Source organism: Cibotium barometz, chromosome 37 (genome assembly GCF_041138505.1).
Source record: "Cibotium barometz isolate CiBa-2024 chromosome 37, ASM4113850v1, whole genome shotgun sequence".
Classification (NCBI taxonomy): domain Eukaryota; kingdom Viridiplantae; phylum Streptophyta; class Polypodiopsida; order Cyatheales; family Cibotiaceae; genus Cibotium; species Cibotium barometz.
Window position 1 is genome coordinate 28,521,874 of NC_141082.1, and position 25,855 is coordinate 28,547,728.

Sequence of the window (25,855 nt, forward strand, 5' to 3'; positions counted from 1 at the left end):
TGGTGCTATTTTCCATCATGGACCGACGACTACTATGTGAGAAATTAAAACGTCTATGTGTGTGTAAAAGAGAAATCAAAATTGACGAACGTAATGTGTATATATATATATATATATATATATATATATATGTATGTAGAATCATCCCCACCCCTTGCATATATATTCAATTCGTCATTAGCGCATATATTTAATTGATGCCCACTAAAAATTCTTTGTAGACTTTGTCACAAACAAGAGTAGGAAATGAGAAACACGCACCCTCTCTCACACACACATAGAAACACACTCTCTCTCTTTCTCTCTCACATACACACACACACATTTAAATAGATTTACACATGTATATAATTTTTTTAGAATAAATTTTAATGGTAGGGATGCATGGTGAGGTGTACTCACTCTCAAATAAAATGAATCTTGCATGTAATGTCTCTCTCTCTCTCTCTCTCTCTCTCTCTCTCTCTCTCTTACATACTTGCACGCACACACACACATACACAGATTCTCTCTTTCTCACATACATTCTCTCTCTTGCAAACACATTCTCTCTTTCTCACACACATTCTCTCTCTTGCAAACACACAAATATATTTAATCTATAATATTAAGTTTTATTATATTTAGAGACATATGCCTATATGTACATTTGCATTTATAAAATAAATAAACATACATACACATATAGTTTTAATTAATATTAAATTTTAATATGTGGGGATACATGGTGAGGTGTGCTCACTCTTAAATAAGCGTATCTTACAAACAATGTCTTTTGCCTTTTCTTTACAATAAGAGAGTGAAAAAGAGAGATATGTACATTTAAGTTTTCATCATGAAGGTCACCTTTTAATAGGGAGGCCTCTATTTTTACACACACACATACATGTACGTACACACATATATACATGTATGTATATATGTGTACACACACACACACATATATATATATATACATGTACACACAGACGTGTGTATGCATACATACGCGTGTGTGTGAGTGTGTACACACATATATGTGTGTGCACGTGCATGCACACACTTGTGTGTGTGTGTGTGTGTTTTGCCTAAATTAAAATACATAATTATACACAGCTGACAAGACGTCAGAAGACCAAAACAACTCCGCCGTGCATACCCATTAGATGCCAATAGAATGGATGGGCTTCACACATATGACTTAGGAACTCTCCAATAGAGGCCAAAGAGGATCCTTGCATCCGTGGGTGTGTGAATCATAGACCACGGAGGGAAGGCCTCTCAAACTCGCCTACACGGACACACGATAACTCGCCCCTACACGGACACACGAACTAGACAACAAAAGAGGGCCCAATCAAAATCTTTTTTTGCAACTTTCACAAATATTGAACTGGGGATCCCCAATGCCTACCAATGAGAGGTCTCTTATAACCATTGGGCCCCACTTACTTTGATGAGTTTGTGAAGACAAGACCGAAAAACCTTTTTGTTCGTGGGGGAAGCCCACCCTGACACCCACCCACCCACCATGGTGGGCCAAAGAGTGTGAAGCCCCCCCTAAGGTCCCGGCGCATAGAGATCTTAGCTCTACCGGCCACTGGGCTATTGTCGCCACCCCAGACCTAAGACCTTTCTCCACACTTGTCAATGGAAACAAAAGTTGCAAATCTCCCTTTGTAATTATGTCATGCTTTGTGAATAGTAAAGTTTTAATAAGTTTCATGTCTATTAAGTAAAGTGTTAAATGGTCACTCCAATATATTGAGATTGTGGCAATTAGTGTTGTTTGGTTATAGTTTATCCATAGGTGATCTATTTGTATGTGTGTTTTTGTTGTATTTGGATGTACACGATAGGTATTTGCTTGTAATGTTAAGAATGAATTAGCTTGGTATCATAAATTATGTTGAGCTCTCCTACAAACATTATGTTGTTTGTAGAGGTCAATAAATTTGTTGATTAATTTGAAAAAGTGAGTGATGTGATTGTGAGGGTCTATATGCTCCTATTCTTGTCAAAACTAGTAATTGTATTGAATAAGTTTGTTGTTATTATATATATTTCTTGTTATGTATTATAACTCTTTAATAATATATTTTTAGATATTCCATGGTATTAATGTACTTAATGTATTAATATTATATTTTTAGATGCTATTAATGTACTTGATGTATTAAAATTATATTTTTAGATGTTCCACGGTATTCGTATATTTATAGTGTTTCTATAAGTGTTTTTACATTGTTTGCGCATGTTTTATCCACTATTAAAATATTAGATACCAAGAGGTAATTTGTAGGTTTTATTTCTTGGTGGTGTTTTCAAGAATCGTGTATTTAGGCAGTGAATTACTCTCTAAATCGGGGTTTTTTTTATTCATTAGCTTTTATAAATAGCCATTTTGGCTTCAACACTGTTATTAACTTGGAAATTTATAATTTATAATTTATAATTTTTCTAGTTGTTTCACTCTAAAAAATGAGTAGGGCCATGTCCTACTACATTTTGTCACATGCACCCATTCACTTGAGAAGAATGCAAGGGAGAAGATGACCTTAAGCTCCTTGGCAAGCAAACACATACACACACAAGAGTAGACAAGCACACAAGAGAGATGGATGGCTGAATTTTATTCTATTCTCGTCTTTTCTCTACTACCATAACATAAAGAGATAAGATTACATACTATGAAGGAAAGTACTCTCCTACTATAACATACAAAGGTCGGTCCATAGTGTGAACCTAACAACATGAGTGTTGAAATATACAAGTGAATGGGTGTGTGCGGGAACAAACCCTTAGCGAGAGGCTGTAAAAAAGAGAGTCTGTAAATGAGTGGGTAGCAGGGAAAAGGTGAGTGAAATCTACTGGGAGAGAATAAAGGGTAGCATGAGAAGATCTAGGATGTGTGGAGATATTATGGGAAAAGTGAAGAGGTGGAGAGAATCAAGCAAAAGGTGTCCCCCCAGGGAGGTGGCACAAATCAAGGAGAGATTAGTGGGATTAGATGCTTGGCATCTTGTGGATGTAAACACTATAAATTGAGGCATTGGCCTAATGAGTATTTGCTAGTTTTTGAGTATCCATGCCTGCATTAAGCTATCAGTTAATTGCTCACTAATCTCGTCCTAATCATCATCCTAATCATCCTAATCATCATCTAATCACTCACTAATGAAGGGTAATTGCGTGAGATGGAATTCTGTGAAATTGCAAGTTTTGACCCCGTTAAGTTGCAGGTTTTGACCTCGATGGTTTGTTGATTTTAATTGATTTTATGGGTTAGCTAGGTCATGACTTACGAGCAACAGGTTCTTGTGCACTTATTTCTCACATCAAGAGGGGTGACAATAGCATTGTTATTTTGTCCTTGATGCGCTCATAAGTCTCCATTGCAAACGTGGGTATTGATTCTTGAATTTGTTGCTCAAATGTTGTCGAGGTAGTAGGTAAGACTGCTGGTTGTTTGCTGGAGCACACAAGCTCTTGTGTAGGTGCTGAATGCACGAGAGTGGTTGAGTGATTTGCTTGTTGTTTGGGCCTCGATTCTTGTGGAACCTTAGGTGAAGCTGTTGAGGTTGAAGTCGATGGTGAGGCTTTCTTCACATTGTTATATTTTGGCAACCATATGATGGGATTACCATCACAGTATCCTTGTTGTTGAAGCACATGCACACAGGCACACCCATCTTTGATGAACATAGGTGGTGTATGTGCTTGGTGGTACTGAGGATTCCTTATTTGTGCAAGCTTAGGGGACTTTGTGATGCGCTTGGGAATCCAAGCTTCGATAGTATCCTTGTGCTTGCAATAGTGTTTTTGGTACCCACACTTGTTGACTTGGTGTTGCATAGGCTTTTTTGGATGGTGTTGTGGAGTATTTTTCTTTTTCTTTGGCCTTTGAGTACTACGTTGAGGAAGAGGCTTTGAATGTCGAGGTACCCAAATTTGATTTTGGCACCTTCATAGTAGCCTTGAGCTACAAGTTACAAGTAGCTGCTTCTCCACCCACATCTTGATACTATTAAGATACCTTGATTGTGGTTGTCTTGGTGGAGTTTTCTTTTGGGTTGATGTGGAAGGTTTGGGGCCCTCCTTGACTTTGGTTGGCACGGAGGCTATAGATTTAAGACTCATGGGCATGATGATGAGGCTAGAGTCTCTTGTGGATGAGGCCTTCGAGCATGTGGCTGTCTCCTTTGGTGAGGTTTGTCGATGAAGAGGCATAGGCTCGGGGGCTTTTCCTTTGAGTTCCTTGTTAGAGATAGATGGTTGTGTGGGAGGAACTTCTTCAGGAATGGCCGTTGATTGTGAGGTTTTGGCATTGAACTTGGTAAGGATGGGGTTGAAGGAGTAGATACTTTATCGAGGTCGATCGTTGATGCAGATGGGATGCCATTGTGTAGAGGGGCTTTTGTGGAAGAGGCTTGTAACTTTTTGCATTCAGCATCATAGAAATCCATTAAAGTTGGATCCTCTTTCTTGTAGTATGGTAATGTCAACTTTTTATCATTGACCATCATGATCACTCTTCGCTAGCAAAGCACAATGGTGCTTAGGCAGCAATAGTCCATTTATGCCCCAAGATCAAATCTGCTTCTAGCACATACTCAACCACAAAAAACTTATAAGTAAGGGGGTTAGTTTCAATATACATTGTATGTTCAAAGTACCCCAAACATGGCATGTTCAAGTCTTGTGTGAAGAAAAATCTTTCAGGATATGCTGTGAGTGTTGGTTGACCTAACAAATCCCATAGCTCGAGAGTCATGAGATTGTGTGCTCATGTTGGATAAAGCTGTGCTTGAGCTATGGTGATTTTATTTGAAATTTTCAATCTAACCAGAATCTTTAGGGATCTTTTCAGTAAGATATGTTGGAAGTTCCAAGTCCTCCAAGGTCTCTTCCTCCCGTAATAGCAATTGTACATTGCCTGCAATAGTGTTCAAGGTGACTGTTTGCATGGATTCATCTATTGAATACAATGATTCACCTATCCAAGTTCCACCAAGGATGGTATCATACTCAAGGGAATCTAGGGTAACATGGAATGTAAATTCCATATCCATCGATTGTTTGAGTAGTGTAGTTAAAGTAACCGGGAACTTCAATGTTTTGTCCATTGGCTCCTCTTGCAAGACTATTATATGTAGGGATGAGTTTAGGTTGTCCCAGTGACACCCAAGTATTTATTATCTTGATGTTATGACTAACACGAGGGCTAATCAATACGCGTTTGCGCTTAACATCATTGCCTGTAGGAAAATCCAACCATACCATGATAGAATCTTCCAAAGGAACCATAGATGTTTCAGTTTTTGTTTCAGCTTCACATCTCGTTTCTGTTTCATATTCCCATTCACTTTCATCCTCTTTTTGGCTCTCAGCTTTTTCAAGAGTACTCAATGTGTACACTAGCACACTTTGTCCTCTAGCAGTTCTTAATGAGGTTTGTTTGAAAACTTGCGAATCCTCACACTCTTGTTCTATGGAGTTCTTTATGTCTCGGTATAACTCATGTTGGGCCCTTAAAGGTATAAGTGCTGATATTATGCTGGCTTCATCATGAGAAAGGCATTCCTCGAAATGAGGTTTTGAGAGACCGATTTAATTTTGTAAGGGAATTATCGAACTCACGTGCTTTCTCAAGCGCATAATTCGTGCAATCTGTCTCAAATGACTCTTCTATAGAGAGTATATCTTCCTCTTGAAAAAAAGGGGAAGCGGTACTCCTCTCTGGGCTTTGTATTTTGGTTGCTTTTTTAAGATTGGCATTATGAGGCTCAATCACAACTGGTGATCCTGTGAGACACTCAACCAAGCTAAGCATGCTCTCCTGAGCTTGATTTTTATGTTCTGCATATGTCATGTGATCATTATTATCAATTTTGGGTGGTTGGGTGGGTTCTAGTTTCTTGATTGGTCTATGTGGTGCGCTGAGTGAAGAGTCAAAACTTGTTTCATCCTCACTTAGTGACGTACTAGAACTTGTTTCATTTTCTGACTTTCTTTGAATTGTCAGTTTTTCATTATGTTTGCCCATGTGACGAGATCGAATTTTCTTTTGGGCTTTTGTACAATGTGTCGCACATATGGGTTTTGTGGTTTGTGTGGTGGCTTTTACGGTGGATACTTCTGCATCATGTGTAGCTTTTGGCTCTAATGGGTTTATGTCCCCTAGTTCTATGTCCTCCTCCTTTTCCCTGTCTTTTATTCAGCCTCGGTTTCAATAGTTTGCAGTCCCTTGTATTTCTTGGGTTTAGAAGGTTTTGTTTTTCGTTTTGGGTTCTGTTTTAAAGCATGTTCTTCTACCCATGTTGATGTATTGTCTTTTGTATTATTTTTGATTGTTTCTCATGCCTTGGCTTGTAAGCGTGTAAGCACATTCAAGGGTATTGTGAAAAATGCCTATTTTTTACACTTAAGATGTTAAGAGTTGTATTTTGTGAGACAAGTTGCATTGAAGTAACCCGTCTTGGGCAATCTTGGAACATGTGATCAATGCCACATCGTTCACACATGGGTTGCAAAGTGTCAGTGGCTATGGGTATGGAAGTATTCCAAACTGTGCAGTCTACTACCTTGTGAGGTCCTTGACAATAGAAACATTGAAGTGTTTGATTAACTGCTTCTTAAGCAGTTTCTACCCTTTGGACTGTTTTTGTTTAGTGCACGGGAGATGGGTATTTTGAGTCAATTATGGATGAAGTGGGACACTTTTTAGTATCATGGTCAAAGGTTTTACTATATGTAGTATAGAAAAATAGGTGCCTTGTATGCACAATGGGGATTGGGATGGTCGTAATGATTGCATTCAACACAAGGCATTTCGTTCCTCACTTGTAGAGGCATAAGGATGTTTGGTTTTGAAGGATCTCATCCTCTCTTAGAGATGTTGGTTGTAAGCTTTTAATAAGCAGCAAGGCTACATAGAATTTAGGGAATGACAATTCCAAGATCAATCTTTCTTTTGCCATTGCTTCACTTGGTTTAGATAAGGAACACCTCGTGGCATGATCATCTTCTAGCATGTTGTCATCTAAACGTATTGCTTCGTTACACATTGATCGAATGTTTCTTGATCAAGTTGTGTAAGCTATTATTCTTTAAGCCCATCATGAAACATCTCTTCAATTGAATATCATTTAATTTTTCCCATGACTCACATCGTGAGTCTAAGAGTTTTATCCGAAGGATAAAGTCTCTAATGGATTCATTTGGTTAACGCTCAATTGAATAGAGTTCTTTTGCTATACTCCACCGATCACCTTGTCTGAAAAGCCATGGATAAAGGCTAACTTTAAGATTCTAAAGTTGGTCTTGATCGCAGAGCATGCATCAATGTGATGAACCATCGACTAGCTTTTTCCTCTAAGCATAGGTTCAACGCATGTACCTTGGTGGGACAGTTGGGATTTCCAAAGGCTTCACAAGTGAGAAGCTGGATAAGAATAACTTCCATGCTTGGAAGTTCAGAATGACTAATTTCCTAATGGGTAAAGGATTTTGGGATTATGTAGAAGGAGGCAATGAGGAAACTCCAGAGTTATCTGAGGAGAATGCCACTCTTGTAGATATAAAGGCATTCAAGGATTGGAATCAGGGTGCAAGAAAAGTCATGTACTGGCTTTCAATTAGTGTCACAAACACTATGATAGGACACATACAGGATGCAAACACTGCAGCAGTTGCATGGCAAAATCTAGTTTAGATGTTCCTACAGACTAACACAAAGGCAAGGAAGTTGCAGTTAAAGCAAGAGTTGCATACTGTGGAAAAGAAAAGCATGTCCATCAATGAATATGCCTTAAAGATTAAGGGCATTGTTGAATCCCTTAGGTCTATCAATGTATTAGTGGAGGATGATGATTTGGTGAGTGTCTATCTCAATGGGCTTGGCAAAGAGTACAAGCCATTCAAGACCTCCATTGTAGTTAGGGAGAATATTCCCAACTTTTGGGACTTAATATCGATGCTAATCATAGAAGAAAAGGCTTTAGGTGAGGATTCTTTTTCACAAAGCAAGAACACATCAGAACAGGCCTTCTAATCTAATTCAGGTAGAGGCAGAGGTAGAGGCCGTGGTCGAGGCAGGGTGGTGGCCGACAAGGAAATTAGAATTATGGACAACAACAGTCTAATGATGCAGCAATCATACACAGGTGGAAGAAGCTAGTCTAGAGGCAAGGGGAGCCAACGAGGCCGAGGTGGTTTGGTAAAGAAATCAAAATGCAAATAGCATAGAGTGCTATTACTATGGCAAACCAGGACACATGGCAAAGGACTGCTACAAAAAGCAGAATGACAGTAAAAGTGGGAAGTTGCAGCAAGGCAACTATGCATCATCTAGCAAACATGGAGGTGATGACAGAAGTGAGCAGTTGTTTGTGATGCAGCACATGCTTAGTTCCATAAGAAGGGATGTGTTAAGATCTCAAGATATATGGTATGTGGATTCTAGCACCTCTAACCACATGATCAGTCATGAGTGGTTTAGAGATATGCAAAAAATGAAAAAACCAGGTTATGTAGAAACAGTACAACGCAACCCATTGCGCATGTTGGTAAAGTGCCATTGTCTATGCAGAATGGAAAAATGAAGTACTTGGCTGATGTGCTTCATGTTCGAAATATTACAAAGAACCTGGTATCTATTGGACAGATGGTTGAGCAGGGTCTGCAAGTGAGGTTTAATCCTCAAGGATGTTTTGTGGAAGACTTCAAAAATAAGTGTCGCTTGGTTGCAAAGGGTAACAGAAATGGCAGGATGTTTACTTTGGATGTGAACATACATGAGATAAAGGCAGCCGCCATGTTTGTGAATGGAACATGTGTCATTACATATATTGACATATGGCACAAGCTCATTGGTCATGTGAATGTACAGTGACTAAAGTCTATGCAGGCTCAAAATATTGTTGCAGGTTTGCTATAGTTTAAGGTTGACGGTATGCATCAGGTATGTGAAGCATGCCAACTTTGGTAAGCAGGCCAAACATGCTTTCCCACATGAAAAGCATGTCAGTGCAAGCCCATTGGATGTCATACATTTAGATGTATGGGGACCAACCAAGACTGCAACAATTGCAGGTTGTTGCAGGTACTATGTTACATTCATTGATGACCACACTAGGAAAGTATGGGTTTATTTCATGAAGGAGAAAAGTAAGGTGTTTGCTCACTTTCAGAGATTTAAAGCCTTGGTCAAGAAGGAAAAAGGCATGCAAATAAAATGCCTAAGATCATATGGTGGGGGAGAATATTTCTCCAATGAGTTACGCGATTTCCTGAGAAAGTAGGGAATCAAGAGGCAGTTTACATGCAGGTACACTCCGCAACAGAATGGTGTTGCAGAAAGGAAAAACATGCACATTGCAGAAGTGGCACGTGCCTTGATGGCTAAAAAGAATATGCCACATTACTTTTGGGCATAAGCAGTAGCAACTACTGTGTATATTATGAAGACGACACCCACTGCAGTTGTTCATGGTATGACTCCTGAATAGAAGTTTACATGCATAAGCCCGGATGTGTCTCACTTGAAAGTGTTTGGGTGTATTGCATAAAAAATTGGATCCAAAGGCAGAGAAATACATCTTCATTGGCTATGTTATGGAGAAAAAAGGTTATAAATGCTATAACCCTACCACTCGGGAGATGCGAGTAAGCAGAGATGTTGTCTTCGATGAGATGAGTAGCTGGTATGCACCAGTATAGTGAAGGCAATAGAAGATGCAGATGTAAGAGGTGTTGATGGTGCACCACATGTAGAGTAGCAGTCACAGGTGCTGAGTGGACCAGGGGAGTCCTCGAGCAGTGAATCCAATGTTAGCCCATGGTCAGTAGCCCATGGTCAGGCAGGTTGAGGAATGATGCAGGTACACATGTATCACGGAAAGGGAAGGAAAAGGTAGATCAACCTTTTGTGCATGATCTGTCAGCACGTCACTCATGTGGATGGTGATTTTAGTGGCTCTGAGCAGAGCCTTGATGAGGAGCTTGGCATTCCGTTTGTGGGTTACTCCTGGTGTAAGGAGAATCAAGGCTATTTTGAGGACACTTGGTAGTGATCTAGGTGTACGCAGGTCTACGAGGGTTAGGTACCATGTTGACAGGTTGAGATATGATGGATATACAGCCCATCATTATGCTTACATGGTAAAAGCAATACAGGAGGTTGAGCCCACTTGCTTTGAGCAGGCAATTGGAAATAAGAATGGGAAGATTCTATGGATGAGGAGATCGCAGCATTGGATGCAAATGCAACATGGGAGTTAGTGCCTTTGCCTAAGGAAAAGAAGGCAATTGGATGTAAGTGGGTGTATAAAGTTAAGCACAATGCTGATGGTTCAGTGAGTAGGTACAAGGCAAGATTGGTTGCCAAGGGCTATTCATAGACTTATGGCATAGACTATGATGAGACATTCAGTCCGGTTGCAAGAATGGATGAGGAGATGGCAGCATTGGATGCAAATGCAACATGGGAGTTAGTGCCTTTGCCTAAGGAAAAGAAGGCAATCGGATGTAAGTGGGTGTATAAAGTTAAGCACAAAGTTGATGGTTCAGTGAGTAGGTACAAGGCAAGATTGGTTGCCAAGGACTATTCATAGACTTATGGCAAGATTGGTTGCCAAGGACTATTCATAGACTTATGGCATATACTATGATGAGACATTCAGCCCGGTTGCAAGAATGGATGAGGAGATGGCAGCATTGGATGCAAATGCAACATGGGAGTTAGTGCCTTTGCCTAAGGAAAAGAAGGCAATCGGATGTAAGTGGGTGTATAAAGTTAAGCACAATGCTGATGGTTCAGTGAGTAGGTACAAGGCAAGATTGGTTGCCAAGGGCTATTCATAGACTTATGGCATAGACTATGATGAGACATTCAGCCCGGTTGCAAGCTTCTTGCATGGTGATTTGCAAGAAGAAGTGTACATGATGCAGCCACCAGGTTATGAGAGTAATGCACATCCAGATTTTGTGTGCAAGTTACGTAAAGCCTTGTATGGCTTGAAGCAGGCACCCAGAGCATGGTCAAACAAGATTGGGGAGTATCTTGTTACCATTGGATTTCAGATATCCAATGCAAATTTTTCACTATATGTGAAAAAGACAAATAGAGGGATCATGCTATTGGTCATCTATGTGGGGATGACTTGATTATCACTGGTGATAGTGATGCAGATATACATGATGTCATGCTTTTGAAGCAAAAGTTTGAGATGAAGGATTTGGGTGAGCTACAGTATTTCTTGGGCATAGAGGTGGTGAGATCACCTCATGGCATTTTGCTATGCACAGGCAGTATGGCTTGGACATGTTGTCCAAGTATGGTATGACAGGTTGTAAGGCTATTCATTGCCTTTAGAGCAGAACACAAAGCTTTCTGCAGATACAGGTGAGCTTTTGGAGGGCCCCACTACATACAGGCGCATAGTGTGTAGTTTGATCTACATGACCATTGTTTGCGAGGCCAGACTTGAGCTATGTTGTTGGACTCAGTTTATGCAAGCCCCTAGGAAGCCACACTTGGATGCGGCTAGACGGATTCTTAGGTACATAAAGTCCACAGTTGATTATGGACTTTACTATGAGGTTGGTACAGAGATACAGTTGCATGGGTACATAGATGCTGATTGGGCGGTACAGAGATACAATTGCATGGGTACACAGATGCTGATTGGGCGGTACAGAGATACAATTGCATGGGTACACAGATGCTGATTGGGCGGTAGTATTGCAGAGACATGAGATCTACCAGTGGTTTTATGTTCTCATTTGGGAGTGCTGTTGGTGAGTTGGAGCAGTAAAAATATAAGAAGCAGCCAATAGTTGCCTTGAGTACAGAGGCAGAGTACAGGGGTGCTACTATGGTAGCTTGTGAGGTATCTTGGTTTCAGAAGCTACTTGATGACATGGGAGAGCCCGTGGATAGGGCAGTTGTCATATATTGTGACAACATGAGCAGCATACAGTTGGCTAGTAACCCAGTATATCATGCTAGAACGAAGCACATTGAGGTGCATTATCACTTTGTGAGGGAGAAGGTTCTAGTAGCAAGAGATGTAGATCTGGTATATGCCAGCACAGAGGATCACATGGCTGACATCTTCACGAAGGCATTGGGCACAAAGAAGCTCCACAAGTTTAGGAGCTTACTTGGAGAGCAGTGTGTGGAGTTGAGCTTTAGGGGGAGTGTTGAGATATTGAGCTCAACTAGTGCTACGGCGGACATTGATGACCCGCGTGGGTGTGTGATAGCTTCCGCATCTACACCACTGGCATGGTTGGTGAGATTATGGGTGATATGCGGCCAGTGGGATGACATGCTATGTGGTGATGACAACCATTTTGGATTACTAGAGACTGGCATAGTTATAACGCTAGCTCATTTAGTTGGGTTCACATTATGGACCGACCCTTGTATGTTGTAGTAGTTGAGTACTAATCCATATAGTGTGTACTCTTATCTTTATGTTATGTTGGTTGAGTAGAGAAGAAGAAGATAGAAGAAAATTCAGCCATCCATCTCTCTCTTGTGTCTTTATTTCTCGTGTGTGTGTGTGTTTGCTTGCGAGGGTTTGAAGCTCTCCCTCTCCCCCACATTCTCTTTAGTTGTGGTTCCTCATTTTCTTTTAACAAGAACTTCAAAGCTGGTACTTCTACCTCAATAGGCAACATTGTTTCATAACCATAAAGAAGATGGAAAGGAGAGAAGCGAGTAGCCTCCTTCACTGCAATTTTGTAAGCCCAGAGTGCACAAGGGAGCTCCAAGTCCTTTCATGAGACTATGTCATTTTGCTAATGGTATTATATCAGAGAGGATCTCTAATGGTATTATGAAATGGTAGAAAATCCCTTGATACACAAACTTGGATACCTCTTTTGCATTGTCTGCTCTTGTAGCTTTGGCTTCTGCCCACGGTGATAGGTAATCTATGGTCATGAAGTATGTAACATTTTCCACGTGTAGTCATGGGGGGCAATTGTCCACTTGCATCAATCCCCCACTTATCAAAGAGTTTAAAAGAAAGAATGGCATTTATGGGTTCAAATTTCAGCACTCTTCTTCCCATCCTCTGGCATCCGAAACATGACTTGCACCGGTTATGTACATCCCTTTGAATAAAGGGCCATACATAACCTTCTGAAAGTATCTTTTGCAATGTGGTCTTCAACGTGAAATGCCCTCCATAGCCTCCTTTGTGATTCATTTCCAAGATACGATATATTTCTTCTCTCCATGGGATTTGTCTCAACACTAAATCTGACCCTTTCATGAAGAAAGCATCATTAATAAGACAAAACCTTTGACATCTCGTAACAAAATGATACCTCTTTGTTTTTGGCATATCCTGAGGTGCTTTTCCTTTCATGAGGAATGCTTCCTCTTTATGAAGCTGTTCTCTTCCTTGATATAAAGGTCCATTCACCTTCTTAGCTATAAATTTTGTGGACACACTTACATTTTGAGCAGCTTCATGTGCTTCATGATTCTGTTCCCTGTCTATGTGTTGGATGCTCTAAGCTTTAAAATGTCCAAGTAACCTCTTCACTTTCCCTACCCAAGCCTTGAGATGGACATTCTTGGTCCTCAACACTCCCAACACCTGCTTAACTACCAACAAAGCATCTCATTTTATTACAAGGCTAAGGCATACCTTCAAGCTCTGACATAAGGATGAATATTCTGCTTCGTTGTTGCTTTTGGCCCACAGCTGAAGCCCTTCTCTTTGCACTTCTTTCCCTTGTGGATCAAAAATCACCATTCCTCTCATGGCTTGATTCAAACTTTTCTTTTTGAAAGAGCCATTAAAAAAAGGTACATAAGCATTAGTAGGTCGTTGGTCTTTCATTCTTTTGCTTATTTCTCTACCTCTTTTGCCAAGATTGCCCCCTCTTTGTATGTGAGTAAATCAGCTTAAAGAGGCTCATGTGGACTTGACTAAGAATGTGAACTCAAATTCCTGCAACTCAACTATCCACTTCATCATACTTCTTGACAAATTAGTATTGTTGATAAGCTATGGTGGGCAAGAGATTATTACTAGTAGTTAACACTACAAAGGGTTTGGGTAGCAAGTATGTTTTGAACCTCCTGCAAGCATAAACTAAGCTTGACAACACAAGCTCTGCCTCTATATACCTCCTCTCCACATCATTCTTCACTATACTTTCATAATAAACTAGTTTCATATACCTAGACTCATTCCCTTGCTACAAGAGAGTAGCCCCTATTGCATATGTTCCAATAGAAGGATTCACATAAAACGGCTTGTCGAAATTAGGAGATTTTACATTTGAAATCTCCCCCAATACTTCTTTGACCTTGCCAAACACTTCTTCACATTCCTCTTCCCACTGAAGAGGATCCTTTTTTACCACTTGTTGAAGTGGATATAGCAATTGGGACAACAAAGGAATAAACCTTGACATATATTTTACCTTCTAAATGAAGGCATGTAGTTGTTTTGTAGAAGTAGGAGAAGATAACAGAATGAGAGACTTGACCTTACATTAGGGGAAGGTTGAGGTCTATGGGGGCCCTTTAAGCTGCCATATTATGTTTTTAAAAGATTACTATGGAGTGCAATCAGATAAGAATATATGGTGGTTGTCAGCATTTGAGCTTCCACCTTAGACGAATGATACATTGCGATAGTACCTTACCCGAACATGCATCCCAAACGTCATATCATTGCAATCAAAAGGAGAGACTTTGCATGTGGAAGATGTAGGAACATTTACAGTTGAATGGCACATGGCAGGGGATTTAAAGACATTGACGTGTATGCTAGGATGCAAGCTAGGAGCAAATACTTTTTTTCTATGTATTTATTGGTGCCATTCAAAATCAGAGTATATTGAACGCGGCAAAGCTTCAGGCAAGGTTGCAGCCACCAAGACAACCAAATCTCATGCAAAGGGCAAGAAAAATGTACAACCACCTTCAATGAGTACAACTAATCGTGATCAAGAAGATATCTCATGGAGCCCTATATTAGAGATTCCACTTTCCCGTGTTCATATTTGCACGCTTCATGCTAGGTTACGCATAATGGACAAATTACTGAAGTTACATATCAATTATGCATGGAATATGGAGCCTGAACATCTTCGCAAACGAATGCATCAGTAAGCTGGAAGATGTCCTTTCAAGCGTGGAGCTTCATGGTGGTGCTGTAAAGTTAACTAAGGATACTAAAAAGTCACGACCCGGTCAGGATAATCCAAACAAAATATGCATGGGTGGGTCCAAAGCTAGACACCTTCTCTCAAATTATGAGGGGTACAATAGTCACACAAAATATGAGATATGGAAGGCCATTTGTGAATGCACCACTTATCGTGGGAATAATGCAGAGCTTGGTCTCAAGCGTGCAAGGCTGTGGGAGTCACTTGATAAAATGATTCAATTGCTAGAAAAGGCTCCACTTGTTTTGCTGAGGAGATTACAAACTTAAAGACTGCAATACATACATTTACTCAGCAAATGGTTGATGCATGGGGAGAAACACATATCACCCACTATATGGTATTTACCTTTCTATCTATTTACTGATATTAATCGCCAAATAGTAAAATTCTAATATGATCTTTGTTGCAGCACATTATATTTGCCCACGCATAGTTTTTTCTCGACCAATATGGTCCAATGGCAATTTGGAGCACCCGAGGAATGGAGCGCTCTCATTATCAAGCTAAGACAGCATACTTTAAGAACACGCGACATGTGGAGGTGGTAAGGAAAAAAGCAATGCCTTGCATGAGATGTTTAATTAGTTTCATCGCAGTTTGGGAGGTCGACGCCGACAGAAACCAAAAGGGCAGGTGTCATTACTACGAAAGGTTGTAAAAAATATCAATATGCAATGAGCAATCGCATGGCAAGCATCAAGTGCCATGCTGCATGGGATGCGTGACTGGTTCGGTGTGCGTAGGCGTATCAGTCGAAAATGGGTTCTATATTAAAAAATTGTAGCCTTTTTTAAGTCAAAGCTTTTTTTAAAATTTCTAGAGATATTTTTTTTTCAATAAGTTTTTTCAAAAACTATATAAACCTGTTAAAGTCAGTTTTAAAAGTACATTTTCACATTCATTCACTCGTGCCTACAAACATCAAAAAAATGAAAAAATTTGGATTTTTTTAAAATTGTTCTATGTACTGCCAGATTTCAGCTGGATGTTATCATTATCAATGAAATTTCCTACACATTCACATGGCTGCCAATAGTTTATAGGGCACAGTGCTGACTCAACAAATAAACAAGAGAAATGCTTGAGAATTCTTAAAAACATTACAATTAAAAAACTATACATTTTGTATTGAATTCGTAGAAAGAAAATTACAAGTTCCCGAGAAGATTTCTTAGAGCTTCTTTATCTTGGTCACTCTGCGTGGCTTTCTCACCTAGGCTATTAGCTATAATACTAGGATTGGTTACACCCTTGGAGATTGATGTAGCACAATGGCTTAGCACATGGCCGGTGTAGTTGCCTGCAAATGTATACATATCTGCCTCCCTGCTAATAAGTATACATTTTTTGCATTATTTGCTAGCCCATCTTCGGTGAGAACCCCACTTAGAGCTTTACACTTGATGAGCTCTGCTTGTGCCTCCTCAGAGTACTCTAAATGGATTACTCGAATAAATGATGGAGAGAGGCTAGGAAGGTAATGAATCAGGGAGGTGTCTCGTCCATCGGATTGCACACGAACTCCACCTCCACGTGCAGCAAACTTGTCAAAAATATAAGCTTTCTACAAGAGAAAAAGTTTAGGTGTTAGTAACAACTCACTTATAAATATGAAGGCACGACTTCTATTAGAACTTTGATTTAACCCCACCTCAATGTCATCATCACATTGGCTTGTGCGTGGGTTGCATATGTCTATACTGCCTCCACGCTGCTCAACTGATGTATCTACATGCAAGCGCTTATGTGGTTGAAATGCTTCTTGAGGGACACTTTCATACTCTGGTGCTACATTTTCTATAGCAACAAGGGCATTGGAAACAGTTTCCTCAATTGTACGTTCTGTATCATAACCTTGGAATGATAGCGCTTTGGTAAGATCATGGTCCATCAAAATCAATCTGTACACCTGCAGTTTGTTGCTAAGGTGTGTCTTGTTTGCAGAAACCAGACCCAATTGCTAATATGCTTAGGGCCTCATCCTCCCCCCTTAACCCCAAGGATTTACAAATGTCATCAAGGAAAAGAATTTCCTTGTTATCCATGATGATGGGATTCAAAGTGGTTACATCCAACTCAGGGATCTCTTCCACAATTTCATCCCCCTCGAGGTCACGATGAGGCTCTTCATCCTCAGTTGACCCTTGTTGGAGAAGCACCAAAGCCATGGACGCTTCAGCTTCATCTGAGAAAACCTCTTCCACCTCGCCTTTGGATTCCTTCACATGGATTCCTTCACAAGAGCTACTTCTTTACTCATTGCCTTTCCCTTCTTTTTTTCTGCATCCCTGGCTTCTTGCAGAAGCAGTGCTAACGTCATATCCCATGAAAGGAAGGTGGTGCCTACATTACCAACCTGCAATTCATAAACGGTGTCATCATCTTTGACCCTGTAATTGCTAGATGTAAGCCCTTTCAAAAATCGGTTGAGCCTGAATCGGAACGACTTGTCACCATGGTACATATGCCTGATTAAGTCCACTGGAACCCATTTAGTGGTGGACTCAGGCAATTGCACGACATATTGTGCCACTACATCATTCATGTACTGGACCTGCTCTTGAAAAGCCTCTGCGTGAAGGTCTATAGTTCTCTGCATATCAATCACCCCCTCAAAAATGGGGATGTTCTGACCTGCACCTGCTGAGAGCCCAATTTTCTCAAGCTTTGCACGTAGCGAGTTAGAGCTTGAAGCCATGGCGGGATATTGAAGCGAAATCGAAATTGTGAGATCTTAAGAATGAAATGAGCTTTAGAAACCAAAACTTTTTCTTATAAAGCATTCCATTTAAACATTTAATAAATTTTAAAATTAACAAAATTAAAATCCAAATTGGAGTGAAAAACAGAGGACATTGGGGCTATGGTGCAATTAAAATTTTTGTATTTAAAAGTACACCACTACAAATTATCGCCAAAAATCACTCAAAATGTTACCTAAGTCTACAACTTAATAGTCTTTCAAGCTAAGGATCCTAGGGGGCTCCAATGACACACAGAGTGTATGTTTCTCTGACCTGTGACGCATAGGTCGATTAGAAACAACAAACTTGAATTGGTTCCTTACATTAAAGGACATGACAATACGCTCTCTCAACTGAGCGAAATTCTAATCATCATTAACTTAAATCAAAGTACTTGGTAGAAGCACACCAGACGTGACAGTGGTTCTATCAATATTTTGTGTATTTAGTTAGGGACGCCTAGCTAAGCTTTGAGTATCATGGGTGATTTCATAGGAAATACTTATAGAATGATGTTGCGACTTAGCATGTTGGTTTTAGTATTTTGAATGTTTCCATAGGGATGCTAAGTATTGATGAATACTAATGTGAATTGATTTGATGAGTCCAGGAAATTCCGCGGATGAATGGGAGTAGCGATGACCAAGGAAATACTTATAGAATGATGTTGCAAATTTGCCGGTTAGTCTTAGTATTTTGGAGTTTTCCATAGGGCTGGTAATAGAGCTTCTTCTAGAGAGAGAAAGAGGCTGATAACAGAGCTTCTTCTAGAGAGAGAGAGTCTGATAATAGAGCTTCTTCTAGAGAGAGAGAGAGGCTGATAATAGAGCTTCTTCTAGAGAGAGAGAGAGTCTGATAATAGAGCTTCTTCTAGAGAGAGTAGCTGCTGGTAGCAAAGAGCTTTCCTCAAAAGAAAGCTAATGAGAGATTGCATTAGGTGCCTGCTTTGCACACAGAGAGAGAGAGAGAGAGAGAGAGAGAGAGAGAGAGAGAGAGAGTCTGATATAACAGAGCTTCCTCTAGAGAGAGAGAGAGAGAGAGAGAGGCTAATAACACAGCTTCTGGTAGCAAAGAGCTTTCCTCAAGTTGGAGATGAAGATAGGGCTACAAGTGAGGTTGTAGAGAGTGGTAGATGGGAAAAGTGGGTTAGTCTAAAAGGGAGGATAGAGAAACACGCCCCTACTTTTGGAGAGATGTGGAGGGAAAAGGGAAGTGGGGGGGTAACTTTTTAAAACTTTTTCCTTATAAAAATATAAAAAGAAAAGATATTGAAGATTTTCTTTGCTGCAGATCTGACAAAAGGTAAGATTCTACCTTTGACCACAAGATTTAGGTTCTTAAGTAACCCAACATTTTTGTACACATGTATTTTTCCTATTGGCCTTCACACTAATTATCTCTTTAATCTCATGGCAGCTTAAAGGGCCCCCGTAGACCTCAACCTTCCCCTAATGTCTAGATCCAGTTCTATCCCGTTTGGGGACACCACATGCCTGACGAGAAGCTTGATCCTTCGTTGTCCGATAAAGCACTTTTTTGGGATTCAGTTGCCCCCCCCATTGAGTCTAACCTACAGAATACTTGCTCCAGCTTATTGCAATGCTCGTTCCTTGAATTGAAAATACAGATGCCATCTAAAAATACCTTGCCAAAGTGATATAAAAATGGTGTAAGTACTTCGTTCGATATTTGCTGGTACCAAGAAGGAACATTTGTTAAACCAAACGGCATAACCCTATAACAAAAACAACCCCAGGGTGTGATGAAGGTTATCTTCTCTTGATCTTCAGGTGCAATTGCTATCTAAATATACCCAAAATATCCATCACAAATGTTGTATCTCTCATGCCCTACAACTTTATCCAAAATATCATCAAGAAAAGGCAAAGGGTAATGATTCCTTTTTGTAGTTGTATTCAATGGCTTGTAATCTACACACACTCGCCACCTTCCATCCTTCTTGGGTCTGATCACAACCAGGTCACCTTCCATCCTTCTTGGGTCTGATCACAACCAGGTTACCCTAGTCTGAGTTTTTAACTTGATAGATAAAGCTTTCAGAAGCTTATATACCTCTTCTTTGAGTACTTGAATCTGTTCTTATCCCAACCTTCTCAACTTTTGGAACACTAGTTTTGCACCCTCCTTCAATTTAATCTTGAGTAGCTCACCTACAAATCCCCTTATCTCTTCATAAGAAGTGATAAAGAGATTAGGAAATTTGGCAAACATAGCAAGATACTATTACATATCCTTTGACATAAGATTGGCACTTAGAATCTTCTCTACTAGCTTTTGTAGAGCTGAGGTGTGGAAGCCTTTGGCTGCATTAGGTTCTCCATGGTTACAAATCTTGCCTCCTCTTGAGCTTCATACATGGCCATGAGTTAAACTTCTTGTGGATCTTCCTCCCTAGGTATGAAGGAGGATACCTATCCATCTTCTACCTTGGAGTTATCACTCTTCTCTTCTTCACTTTCACTATCCATCTCTTCCCCTTCAACACTCCCTTCCTCTTCTTTGTTCATCTCCATATGACTTACCATATCGGAGCTCGTCTTTTTTCCCACTCCAGTGTATACAGTTATTACCCCCCTTCCCCAATTCTGAATAGCGCCTACTTTTCACAACCAGGGCCTTCCCAAGATAAGAGGGTAAGCACCCAATCCTGCTGGCATAACATGACAATTGATTTGCAATACAAATTAAAAACTTCCACATATAAGTTAGCTACAATGCCCAAACATTTCACTTTAGCATGAATTTCCAATCTGATCCTGAACCCGGATTGAGAGGAAATCTTCAATCCAAGTTTTTCCATACAAGATTAGGTAATTACAGAAATTTGTCCTCCCCCATCAATATAGGCTTCTCCCAAGCCTACACCTTGATGCTAAGCTTTAACATCTAGGCATATATCTACATGCATCACTCCCTTGAGTGGTTTTGAAGCAGATTTTCTGTTGGGATTCACTACTCGTTTCCACTCTCTCTTTATCTTTGGGCACATATCCATCATCTGACCAAAGGTGATATCAGCTTTTTCCATTGAGCAAGATCTTTTACCAGGGTATATTCATCATGTTCCTTCCCTAAAGGTAGGTCTGCTACCTTGAAGCATCTCCTTGGTTTCTTTGCTTTCTTCTTTGATTGTTCTATCGGTTATGATGCTACCTGCTTCCCTTTCTTTGAGCTGGGTCCAGCCTCTCCATTGGCAAAAGCTCTGGTTCTCTTTGCTCCAAGCATCACTTATTACGGTTCTACTTCCAAGCCGATAAGGCTCACTGTTTTACCCTTTCCCTTCTCATCAATAGCCGCACCACTATTGCTAGGTTGAGAGGCACCTTTAATCTCTACACCAAAGTCATTTACTCTATTGTTTAGGTTCTAAGGCAAGGGAAACATGTCTCCTCCCATGCAGTGAGGTTTGTCACAGTATGTTCTGTGATGGCCCCATTCACCACAATTAAAGCGATGTACATTCACCAAAGCGGAGAGGATTCTTCAACTCCACTTTTAGTATGAGATCTGGCTTAGGCCACAAACCTCTCCTTCTTTATCATCTCTGGTGGAACTTCAGGATGCAAAAGCAACTCTCCAATTGTTCCACTTTTAGTATGAGATCTGGCTTAGGCCACAAACCTCTCCTTCTTTATCATCTCTGGTGGAACTTCAGGATGCAAAAGCAACTCTCCAATTGTTCCACAATTCAGCAAAGCAAATCAGATATTAATCTACTTCTTGATTAGGTGTTTTGTTGATAATTACAAAGCTCCCTCCAAATCCCATTGGGATCTCTTTCCCTGGCATAAAGAGCTAAAAAGGCAGCCTTCAGCTCCTTGTATTTAAGCTTGCAAACAAGGAGGAGTATGAGCACTTTGAAAATTTTGAACAAATACCTCCATCCATGTCTTAGCCTCTCCTTTGAGACAATAGGCCAAGATTTGTAACAAGACTTTTGGGGTATCTATGTCCTTCATCAAAGCTGTAAACTCTAACTCTTCAACAAATTGGGATGCAACTTCAGATAGTCTCCTCCTCATCACAAATTTTCATGTGGTAAATGACCTCGAGCAATTTGGAATCGATTTGGGCGAATCGCATCATATCAGGCACACGCAATAGGACGAACCACTCATATTCAGTGTGACAAGACAACACCATCAAAAACAGGAATCCAATACATCTAACTTGTGTGACTTTAGGACCAAGCACTAAGGATAAAATAATTACTTATTCATAGCACACAAGGGAGAAAATAGGGGATGTCAACGACACAAAGGTGATTTTGAATAACACAATTCAATAGCTAGGAGATCCTCCTTCTGGCAAAACGATTGTGCACTCATTTCACAACCACGTTGCTTACTAACCTTAAGAAAGCATGAATACAAAATCCTTAAACCCTTAGACTTTCCCTCCTTAACATTAAGCACAAGGTAAGGCCACTTTATATGTTCCAATGTCCTCTTATAAAAGATAAGTACTCATTCAAGTGGGTAAGATGGTAAAGAAGCTTTATATGTTCCAATGTCCTCTCACAAAACATAAGTACACATTTGAGCGGGTAAGATGGCAAAGTAGATTTTTTGGTTGAATGGATGAAACCATGTAACCTATAGAGTGATTTAACAAAAAGTATAAGGCGGCAAGGCATTAAAGTGAGGCATTTGCTCAGACATACGGGATTGACTATGGAAAGTTTTCTAGTCCTATTGCCAAGATGACAAATATGAGATGTGTGGTTCATTAATTGCATCTAGAGGCTAGTTTCTTCGCGCCAAATGAAGAATTCATTTTTGAATAGAGGCTTGCAAGAGAAATTCTATGAGTACCTACTACACTCAAATTTTTTTAACAATTTAAAGAAGGATTTGTATGGGTTGAAATAGGCACTATATTCTCTATTTATTGAGCTTTTATTCTTTGTGAGGTATTTTAACTTAAGGTCTAATTAAATAATTAATCTTAAGGTTACTTTAAGGGTCATGTAATCATCTATCTCTAAAAGAATTTTCCCTTTCTCAAAGGGTTAAATTAATCCCTATTCAAGGTCTACTCTAGGCTTTAGAATCTACAAGGTACTCATTTGATTAAATTAATTAAAACTGGACACATAAGCATGTGAAAAATCTTGAACTTTGATAAATTGCTATGGTTCTTGCATATTTATTCATGCAAAATATCTAATTTAATTTAATTAAAGTTGGGCCAATCAAAAGCAAGAAAATGTTAGAAAAAGGTCAATTTGGAATGATGATTAAGAATTGTGCCTCTTTAGGCTTCAATGTGACTTGAAGTAGATGTAAAATTTGATGAAGAGCCCTTGTGCAATATCTTGGAAGCCTACTATTTTTTTGCTTCCCCCTAAGTATTTGCAGTACTCCAAATGACAAGAATTCGATACTTTACACTTTAGAAGAGGTTTGATGACCTATACTGATCAAGATAATGTGCTTGACATATAAAGTGTTATTATAATGAACGATGATTTCTCATTACTCAATAGTTTTTAAAAAATGTTGGTCACTTACTTATTTGTGCCAATGCAAACCATATCAATCTCATCTTTTGAAACATTCTCCTTGATGTAATGATCATGCACCTCTATATGCTTTGTCCTAGCATGAAACATTAAGTTACTTGCAAATACTGTCCATGTTATCACAATGAACGATGACATCTCTAATGGGTTGATCTAAATCACCAAGTAACTTTCCAAGCCAAGTTACCTCACATGCATCAATAATAGTATCCTTATACTCTAATTTGGTGCTAAATGAAGAAATGGAGGGTTTCTTTTCAGAAATCCAACAAAGTGTTGTACTTTCAAGGCTAAACTAATACCCTCCACTAGTAGATCTCTTGCCGCATAAGGACTACTAGCCTATTCTATATATGTGAGTCCATATATTGAATTTCTGTATATGTGAGTCCATAAGGACTACCAGCCTAATCTGTATATGTGAGTCCATATTGAATTTCTCAACATTCATACTATGTGGTTTCCTTCACATATCTCAATATGCATCTTGTCACATCTAAGTGAGGCTCTAATTATTGACAAGTCCCATTGCGTAATTGAGGTTAAGCCTTTAAATAAAACTTCCTTCCATTTATAAATACATGGTTGGATCTTCAAGAAGCTCACTTGCACCCAATCTAAGCTTCACATTTTGCTCCAAGGGTATACGAGTTGGCTCGCATGTTGTCATGCCATTTTTGGACAACATGTCCAACACATACTACTTTTGTTTAAGCCAAATAGTTTGCTTGGTTCTCAAACTCTTAATGCCAAGAAAGTATCTAAGCTCACCCAAGTACTTTATCTTAAATTTTCTCATCAAAAGTTTTTTGACACGTATGTATGCCCTATCATTACACACTAATGTGTACATGGTGCACATAAAAGTGTAAAATTTGTTCCCTTGCAAAGTAAGCTTGAAAAAAGATTTCTTAATTAAGTGAGAAATTAGTTTTTTTAATAAGTTTCATTTTTAGAAGAAGCTCTAATCCTAGAGAGAAAATTAAGACTTAAGTTTTAGAGAGAAAATGATTTTAGGTGAATAAAGAAGACCTTAGATCAATTAAAGCTATTTAATGGAATGAATAAGGATCTTTTTGAACTTTAATGAGGATAATTTTAGAAAGAGATAAATCCTTCAAGTCAAATTCTAGAGAGAGGAAAAGAAAATTTAAAGAGAAAATAATTGACTCCTTGAGAAAATAAGATTAAGCATAAAAATAAATTATTACTCTAGAATTATCACAAGATAATCTATGAGGTCTCAAGAATAATTAGATTAATTCTGACTCTCTCAAGAAAAAGAAGATTTCTACAAAAAGTTTCCGTTGAATCCTTGATACAAAGACTTAGAGTCGTCTAGTTAAGAAAAGGGCATACCACAAATCTAAGTGTAGATTAAGAGATTTTTGTTGAAAAATAAAAACATAAATAAATAAAGATTGTTAAGATAGAGATGAATCGTTTACTAAGAAATAGATAAAGAACTCTCGATGGAGAGAGAGTTTTAAGAATTCTCAATACGTGATAAGGCTTAGATTCGTAGAGTTACAAATGGCTTTGATTGTAAGATTATGATATGCTTTGATTGTAATATTGTTTATTTGTTTGGAATATTGTATTCATGCGTTACATACGTTGTGTGTAGCCTATGAAGGTACCACACAGGTTTATGGATTACCATGTGAATGTTACCTGATAGATACATCACATGAAGGCGATCATCCAAGACCCTAATCCCTCTTGACATGTGAATATGCTCTTGGCAAAATGTTTGTGATAACAAAAAGCATATCTAGAGTGATACAGGTAAGGTAGCGCTGGATAGCTACGTATGTGTGCTGGTATCTAACATTATAGAACTCCTGACACCGACACCTTGAATTGAGTTTTCATGCTTTTGGGATAGGTTACAACTAATAGAAGCGACTCTTTTTGATTTTTTGACATCTACCTTTAAACGGATGCAAGACATAGTAAGGCTTCTTGGATCATCATTTTGATCTAAGAGTGTTTGATCTCATTACTACATGTTTCCTTAGTCCAAGAATCACGATCATAGTACAAAGAGACTTATGTTGATCAAGTTGACGTTAATGTGTTACTTACATGCCTTTTATGTGATGTGAACATATTATATATGCATGGTTTGAATAGAACCAAGGCTCAACAAAAACGGCATTTCAATGTAATATATCAAAACCTTATAAAAACGATTTAAATTTACTATTTTTAGTTAAAGAAACCTTAAAAAATATGTAAATTTCACCTAAAAAACTTGTAAGTAAGTATGTCCTTTTTTAGACTAGTTAAAAATGCTTTTATCTAGCCCTAATTAAAACAATATAATGTAAATTTTCTTTTGTTAGGATTACTAACATAAAGTTGTGTGAACATATATACC